This window comes from Ascaphus truei, chromosome 2, assembly GCF_040206685.1.
Source record: "Ascaphus truei isolate aAscTru1 chromosome 2, aAscTru1.hap1, whole genome shotgun sequence".
In the NCBI taxonomy this organism is placed as follows: domain Eukaryota; kingdom Metazoa; phylum Chordata; class Amphibia; order Anura; family Ascaphidae; genus Ascaphus; species Ascaphus truei.
Window position 1 is genome coordinate 478728840 of NC_134484.1, and position 9126 is coordinate 478737965.

General features: G+C 58.2%; 1 protein-coding gene across 1 annotated transcript in view; it reads right to left on the reverse strand.

Moving 5' to 3' along the window:
• The window catches only part of LOC142488413 (uncharacterized), a 51383-nt gene extending 43900 nt beyond the window's left edge, over nt 1-7483 (reverse strand). Inside the window, exon 1 of the mRNA XM_075588918.1 lies at nt 7193-7483. The gene's annotated coding sequence lies outside the window, so the exon portion shown is untranslated. The remainder of the gene's footprint in view (nt 1-7192) is intronic.
• Nucleotides 7484-9126: the final 1643 nt, after the last annotated feature.

A 9126-nucleotide genomic window follows, 5' to 3' on the forward strand; every position in this document is an offset into this window, starting at 1 on the left:
TGCTATGTGGGGTGTCACCGCGCCCGGGCCAGCTGCTGTGTCCCCGGGTCACTGCTATGTGGGGTGTCACCGCGCCCGGCCAGCTGCTGTGCCCCCGGGTCACTGCTATGTGGGGTGTCACCGCGCCCGGGCCAGCTCCTGCGTCCCCGGGTCACTGCTATGTGGGGTGTCACCGCGCCCGGCCAGCTGCTGTGCCCCCGGGTCACTGCTATGTGGGGTGTCACCGCGCCAGCTGCTGTGTCCCCGGGTCACTGCTATGTGGGGTGCGGCCGCGCCCGGCCAGCTGCTGTGTCCCCGGGTCACTGCTATGTGGGGTGTCACCGCGCCCGGCCAGCTGCTGTGTCCCCGGGTCACTGCTATGTGGGGTGTCACCGCGCCCGGGCCAGCTGCTGTGTCCCCGGGTCACTGCTATGTGGGGTGTCACCGCGCCCGGGCCTGCTGCTGTGTCCCCGGGTCACTGCTATGTGGGGTGTCACCGCACCCGGCCAGCTGCTGTGTCCCCGGGTCACTATGTGGGGTGTCACCGCGCCCGGCCAGCTGCTGTGTCCCCGGGTCACTGCTATGTGGGGTGTCACCGCGCCCGGCCAGCTGCTGTGTCCCCGGGTCACTGCTATGTGGGGTGTCACCGCGCCCGGCCAGCTGCTGTGTCCCCGGGTCACTGCTATGTGGGGTGTCACCGCGCCCGGCCAGCGCCTGTGTCCCCGGGTCACTGCTATGTGGGGTGTCACCGCGCCCGGGCCAGCTGCTGTGCCCCCGGGTCACTGCTATGTGGGGTGTCACCGCGCCCGGCCCGCTGCTGCGTCCCCGGGTCACTGCTATGTGGGGTGCCACCGCGCCCGGCCAGCTGCTGTGTCCCCGGGTCACTGCTATGTGGGGTGTCACCGCGCCCGGCCAGCTGCTGTGTCCCCGGGTCACTGCTATGTGGGGTGTCACCGCGCCCGGGCCAGCTGCTGTGCCCCCGGGTCACTGCTATGTGGGGTGTCACCGCGCCCGGGCCAGCTGCTGTGTCCCCGGGTCACTGCTATGTGGGGTGTCACCGCGCCCGGGCCAGCTGCTGTGTCCCCGGGTCACTGCTATGTGGGGTGTCACCGCGCCCGGCCAGCTGCTGTGTCCCCGGGTCACTGCTATGTGGGGTGTCACCGCGCCAGCTGCTGTGTCCCCGGGTCACTGCTATGTGGGGTGTCGCCGCGCCCGGCCAGCTGCTGTGTCCCCGGGTCACTGCTATGTGGGGTGTCACCGCGCCCGGCCAGCTGCTGTGTCCCCGGGTCACTGCTATGTGGGGTGTCACCGCGCCCGGCCAGCTGCTGTGTCCCCGGGTCACTGCTATGTGGGGTGTCACCGCGCCCGGGCCAGCTGCTGTGTCCCCGGGTCACTATGTGGGGTGTCACCGCGCCCGGGCCAGCTGCTGTGTCCCCGGGTCACTGCTATGTGGGGTGTCACCGCGCCCGGCCAGCTGCTGTGTCCCCGGGTCACTGCTATGTGGGGTGTCACCGCGCCCGGCCAGCTGCTGTGTCCCCGGGTCACTGCTATGTGGGGTGTCACCACGCCTGCGCCAGCTGCTGTGTCCCCGGGTCACTGCTATGTGGGGTGTCACCGCGCCCGGGCCAGCTGCTGTGTCCCCGGGTCACTGCTATGTGGGGTGTCACCGCGCCCGGGCCAGCTGCTGTGTCCCCGGGTCACTGCTATGTGGGGTGTCACCGCGCCCGGCCAGCGCCTGTGTCCCCGGGTCACTGCTATGTGGGGTGTCACCGCGCCCGGCCAGCTGCTGTGTCCCCGGGTCACTGCTATGTGGGGTGTCACCGCGCCCGCGCCAGCTGCTGTGTCCCCGGGTCACTGCTATGTGGGGTGTCACCGCGCCCGCGCCAGCTGCTGTGTCCCCGGGTCACTGCTATGTGGGTGCCACCGCGCCCGGCCAGCTGCTGTGTCCCCGGGTCACTGCTATGTGGGGTGTCACCGCGCCCGGCCAGCTCCTGCGTCCCCGGGTCACTGCTATGTGGGGTGTCACCGCGCCCGCGCCAGCTGCTGTGCCCCCGGGTCACTGCTATGTGGGGTGTCACCGCGCCCGGGCCAGCTGCTGTGTCCCCGGGTCACTGCTATGTGGGGTGTCACCGCGCCCGGGCCAGCTGCTGTGTCCCCGGGTCACTGCTATGTGGGGTGTCACCGCGCCCGGGCCAGCTGCTGTGTCCCCGGGTCACTGCTATGTGGGGTGTCACCGCGCCCGGCCAGCTGCTGTGTCCCCGGGTCACTGCTATGTGGGGTGCCACCGCGCCCGGGCCAGCTGCTGTGTCCCCGGGTCACTGCTATGTGGGGTGTCACCGCGCCCGGGCCAGCTGCTGTGTCCCCGGGTCACTGCTATGTGGGGTGTCACCGCGCCCGGGCCAGCTGCTGTGTCCCCGGGTCACTGCTATGTGGGGTGTCACCGCGCCCGGGCCAGCTGCTGTGTCCCCGGGTCACTGCTATGTGGGGTGTCACCGCGCCAGCTGCTGTGTCCCCGGGTCACTGCTATGTGGGGTGTCACCGCGCCAGCTGCTGTGTCCCCGGGTCACTGCTATGTGGGGTGTCACCGCGCCAGCTGCTGTGTCCCCGGGTCACTGCTATGTGGGGTGTCACCGCGCCAGCTGCTGTGTCCCCGGGTCACTGCTATGTGGGGTGTCACCGCGCCAGCTGCTGTGTCCCCGGGTCACTGCTATGTGGGGTGTCACCGCGCCTGGGCCAGCTGCTGTGTCCCCGGGTCACTGCTATGTGGGGTGTCACCGCGCCCGGCCAGCTGCTGTGTCCCCGGGTCACTGCTATGTGGGGTGTCACCGCGCCCGGCCAGCTGCTGTGAAACGTTGTAAAAAACATACACAAAACAATAAAAAAATGTATATTGAATAAAAATATATGATAACAAAGTGAGCTAATCAGAAAAAAAAAACCAATCTATTAATCACCTAGGGCGGACTGCATTTGTGCTATGTGTATTGGTTAATTACCTCAGTGTGTTCCTATAAATGTGTTAATAAAGTTGGATATGTATACCTTGATAAAGCGCTCTGTGAAGCGTGAAACGTTGGTGGGGCTTTTTGGGCCTTTTTTGTCTCCATGACGATTAAACAATAATTTTTTATGGGATACGCACTCTCCTGTTTATTCACTTTGGGATACTTGCTGTAGTGCTCTGTCACTTTTCCTCTATTTGTTACTATTACCCATTACTAATTACTTTCTAACTCTATTTAATAACTTTCCCAATCTTATCCTCACTGATTCCTAATGTTAATTCCCAATGTAAAATAACCCCCATTATCTCCCAGTCCCTGTGATACAGGAGGAGTAACCCCCCCAGTGCCAGAGGCTCCCCCTCACTATCAGAGGCTCAGCCTCTCAGGCTCCTGTGTGTAAGGAAGCTCAGAACAGCACTGGGATAATGTGCACAGGTCACACAAGGGAGGGGAAGGGAGGAGGAGGAAAGCACTTACCCAATAACACAGGCTGAAGATCTCTGTGCAGCAGGGGGTGGGCAATGTGAGGGGGGCACAGGAAAAGGGACTTAGAGGCTGCAGAGCCTATTCCTCAGTGTGTCCCCCCCTCAGTGCCTGAGATGTGCACTTTATCCCCCCCTCACTGTGTGTGTACTTCCTATGGAGGGTGGGGGGAGCCCCTGTGATCGCTCAGTCCTTCCCTGTGGGAGTGACCTGGATTCCCCCCCCCCAGCTATATATACACCCTGTGCCCCTCTGTGCGAGGCCCATATACATTCAGTCACAATACTGGTAATAACCCCTATACCCCCAGCTATATATACACACCCTGTGCCCCTCTGTGCGAGGCCCATATACATGCAATCACAATACTGGTAATAACCCCTATACCCCCAGCTATATATACACCCTGTGCCCCTCTGTGCGATGCCAATATACATACAGTCACAATACTGGTAATGCGCTGCACAGCCGTGTGCCAATGCGTCTCATAGTCCCCACGTGTCATAAGGGGCCCGTGTGTACAGGAGGGGCCCGCATACATGCTGCAGCTCTTATACTCAGCGTTATACTGCAGCAGCCTGTCTCTGTGGCACACACGCTGCAGCCCTTATACTCAGCGTAATACTGCAGCAGCCTGTCTCTGTGGCACACACGCTGCAGCTCTTATACTCAGCGTTATACTGCAGCAGCCTGTCTCTGTGGCACACGCGCTGCAGCTCTTATACTCAGCGTTATACTGCAGCAGCCTGTCTCTGTGGCACACACGCTGCAGCCCTTATACTCAGCGTTATACTGCAGCAGCCTGTCTCTGCGGCACACACGCTGCAGCCCTTATACTCAGCGTTATACTGCAGCAGCCCGTCTCTGTGGCACACACGCTGCAGCTCTTATACTCAGCGTTATACTGCAGCAGCCTGTCTCTGTGGCACACACGCTGCAGCCCTTATACTCAGCGTTATACTGCAGCAGCCTGTCTCTGTGGCACACACGCTGCAGCCCTTATACGCAGCGTTATACTGCAGCAGCCTGTCTCTGTGGCACACACGCTGCAGCTCTTATACTCAGCGTTATACTGCAGCAGCCTGTCTCTGTGGCGCACACGCTGCAGCCCTTATACTCAGCGTTATACTGCAGCAGCCTGTCTCTGTGGCGCACACGCTGCAGCCCTTATACTCAGCGTTATACTGCAGCAGCCTGTCTCTGTGGCGCACACGCTGCAGCCCTTATACTCAGCGTTATACTGCAGCAGCCTGTCTCTGTGGCGCACACGCTGCAGCCCTTATACTCAGCGTTATACTGCAGCAGCCTGTCTCTGTGGCACACACGCTGCAGCTCTTATACTCAGCGTTATACTGCAGCAGCCTGTCTCTGTGGCACACACGCTGCAGCCCTTATACTCAGCGTTATACTGCAGCAGCCTGTCTCTGTGGCACACACGCTGCAGCTCTTATACTCAGCGTTATACTGCAGCAGCCTGTCTCTGTGGCGCACACGCTGCAGCCCTTATACTCAGCGTTATACTGCAGCAGCCTGTCTCTGTGGCGCACACGCTGCAGCCCTTATACTCAGCGTTATACTGCAGCAGCCTGTCTCTGTGGCGCACACGCTGCAGCCCTTATACTCAGCGTTATACTGCAGCAGCCTGTCTCTGTGGCGCACACGCTGCAGCCCTTATACTCAGCGTTATACTGCAGCAGCCTGTCTCTGTGGCGCACACGCTGCAGCCCTTATACTCAGCGTTATACTGCAGCAGCCTGTCTCTGTGGCACACACGCTGCAGCTCTTATACTCAGAGTTATACTGCAGCAGCCTGTCTCTGTGGCACATACGCTGCAGCTCTTATACTCAGAGTTATACTGCAGCAGCCTGTCTCTGTGGCACACACGCTGCAGCCCTTATACTCGGCGTTATACTGCAGCAGCCTGTCTCTGTGGCACACACGCTGCAGCCCTTATACTCGGCGTTATACTGCAGCAGCCTGTCTCTGTGGCACACACGCTGCAGCTCTTATACACGGCGTTATACTGCAGCAGCCTGTCTCTGTGGCACACACGCTGCAGCCCTTATACTCAGCGTTATACTGCAGCAGCCTGTCTCTGTGGCACACACGCTGCAGCCCTTATACTCAGCGTTATACTGCAGCAGCCTGTCTCTGTGGCACACACGCTGCAGCCCTTATACTCAGCGTTATACTGCAGCAGCCTGTCTCTGTGGCACACACGCTGCAGCTCTTATACTCAGCGTTATACTGCAGCAGCCTGTCTCTGTGGCACACACGCTGCAGCCCTTATACTCAGCGTTATACTGCAGCAGCCTGTCTCTGTGGCACACACGCTGCAGCCCTTATACTCAGCGTTATACTGCAGCAGCCTGTCTCTGTGGCACACACGCTGCAGCCCTTATACTCAGCGTTATACTGCAGCAGCCTGTCTCTGTGGCACACACGCTGCAGCTCTTATACTCAGCGTTATACTGCAGCAGCCCGTCTCTGTGGCACACACGCTGCAGCCCTTATACTCAGCGTTATACTGCAGCAGCCTGTCTCTGTGGCACACGCGCTGCAGCCCTTATACTCAGCGTTATACTGCAGCAGCCTGTCTCTGTGGCACACACGCTGCAGCTCTTATACTCAGCGTTATACTGCAGCAGCCTGTCTCTGTGGCACACACGCTGCAGCTCTTATACTCAGCGTTATACTGCAGCAGCCCGTCTCTGTGGCACACACGCTGCAGCCCTTATACTCAGCGTTATACTGCAGCAGCCTGTCTCTGTGGCACACACGCTGCAGCCCTTATACTCAGCGTTATACTGCAGCAGCCCGTCTCTGTGGCACACACGCTGCAGCCCTTATACTCAGCGTTATACTGCAGCAGCCTGTCTCTGTGGCACACACGCTGCAGCTCTTATACTCAGCGTTATACTGCAGCAGCCTGTCTCTGTGGCACACACGCTGCAGCCCTTATACTCAGCGTTATACTGCAGCAGCCTGTCTCTGTGGCACACACGCTGCAGCTCTTATACTCAGCGTTATACTGCAGCAGCCTGTCTCTGTGGCACACGCTGCAGCCCTTATACTCAGCGTTATACTGCAGCAGCCTGTCTCTGTGGCACACACGCTGCAGCTCTTATACTCAGCGTTATACTGCAGCAGCCTGTCTCTGTGGCACTCACGCTGCAGCCCTTATACACAGCGTTATACTGCAGCAGCCTGTCTCTGTGGCACACACGCTGCAGCTCTAATACTCAGCGTTATACTGCAGCAGCCTGTCTATGTGGCACACACGCTGCAGCCCTTATACACAGCGTTATACTGCAGCAGCCTGTCTCTGTGACACACACGCTGCAGCCCTTATACTCAGCGTTATACTGCAGCAGCCCGTCTCTGTGGCACACACGCTGCAGCCCTTATACTCAGCGTTATACTGCAGCAGCCTGTCTCTGTGGCACACGCGCTGCAGCCCTTATACTCAGCGTTATACTGCAGCAGCCTGTCTCTGTGGCACACACGCTGCAGCTCTTATACTCAGCGTTATACTGCAGCAGCCTGTCTCTGTGGCACACACGCTGCAGCCCTTATACTCAGCGTTATACTGCAGCAGCCCGTCTCTGTGGCACACACGCTGCAGCCCTTATACTCAGCGTTATACTGCAGCAGCCTGTCTCTGTGGCACACACACTTGGGTCCCCCCCGGGCCTGTAATGAAGATCCCTCTCTGGTTACTCACATCTCCTTTAGTCTGGCAGACTGCTGCTCCGCTCCCAGTGCTGCCACTCGGGGGGGAGCCTGTTACCTAGTCACACCCCCTGAGTTATACCCCTCAGCAGCAGGACCTGGGGATCAGGGAGCAGCAGCAGCAGCTCTCACACACAGGGCTGCTCTCTCCTCATGCTCCTCTCTCTCTTCCCCTCCCTGCCTCACTCACCTCAAGCTTTCCTCTCCTGTCCCCTCATTGGCTGTCCTGTCATGTCTCCCTGTGTCAGCAGCAGGGGCTTCTGGGAGTTGTAGTCCACCTGCTGCTGCTGCTCGGTCATTAGCTCCTTCCCCAGCAGCAGCACACACCAGAGAGGATCACAGCCAGGGGGCGGCACGTATAGATCGCTGTATCCTCACACATATCATGTGTTTAACACTTTGTGGGTCTGTGTGATACAATAAGTTATCCCCACATGCTGCTGCTGCTTCCTAAGGTGTTACACTTGTAGCCAGGTCACCTGATGGCTACTATTCTGCCTTTGGGCTGGCAGTAAACCCTGGTAGAATCAGGCTGCTAGTAGTTGATATGGGGGTTTCCCCCTCCGAGGAGCTGCACTTGAGTGACAGCGGGTGGCGGTGACATCAGCCCTCGGAATGACCAATCATGAGCCAGACCTGGTTCCCTCCTCCTGGCTGTACTTAAGGGCAGGACCACCCTAAATTCAGGAGTGCCTTCCCCCACTTGAGGAAGGCAGGTCACACATTAGAGAGGCTGATTATTGGGCATTCCCTAGTCCTCTTCCCTCCAGGGGAGAGGTGAGTGTGAACCATACCTCTGCCAGGGAGGCAGGGAAGAGCTAGGACATCTGCAGGGGCTCTTTACCCGTAGTGGTTGTCCAGGGACATCCTTCAGTGATGGCGGTAAGACTGCATCAGGCAGAAGCCTGCCTTGTGACTGTACTGTACAGAAGAGATAATAAACCGTTCCTGTTATTATATACCTCCTGCCTGGTGCGTGACCTTACTGGGGGGAGAGGTAATAAGTTCTACCATGGGAGATCACCCCACCCCACCCCACCCCTGCTCCCCAGTGAGTGAGGCGGTGTTCTGCTTTACCCCATCAGGGGGAAGGGGTTGGCGACTAGCCTCAAGGGCCTCAAGCCCTTTAGGGGCCTAGTCAGGGAATGACGGTGATGCAAGATACGAAGGAAGATATTATATGACGGTCATTTAAGAAGTATCTCTCTTGCAAGAGATGGAATCGGGTCCTACCCCGCCAAATAAAAGGTGAACAGTTCCTCTTCTCTGTGTCATTACTTCAAACGGATGTTCCTGTGGGGAGTACCTTCTGCCTTCGGCATCTCTTGTAGAACGTATCTCACGTCTTCCACGTCCTGGGGTGCTATGCGATGGGACTGTTCCCGGAAAGGAGTGGTATCACTTAGCCAGATGGTGTGTTGGCATTTCTGCTGCAGCCCACATCCATTTCGCTAGGGGCGAATACTTCACTTGGACCATCAATTGTTCCCTCCACTCGGCTGTCAGGGTAGAGCCCCCAAAGTCGAATGTTAGCCTGTAGACGGATGTTCACAGAGGTACACAATCGGAGACTTTATAAGGTGAAATTATAATAGGCTTTATTGTGCCTTTTCCTTTTCATCAGGAAATCTCCAAACACAGTGGGGGGGACAAAGCTTCTATTCACTTTGGAGTATTTCTAGTGAAAATACCATGCAATTAATTCACAACTCCCTAAATCAAGCATGTCTCGCAGCCCCAAAACATATAGCATGAAATAAGCAGATATAAGCAGTCTCTTAATTATGAAAGTCTTATCTGTTTCTTGTTGTAGAGTAAACTTCTCTGCTCTCCTGGAACCGCACCCGTGCGTGCACAGAAAATATCGGCATCCAGGTTTAGAAGTCTTATTTGGTGTCTTGCAATCAGCTATGCTGGGCAGAGCTC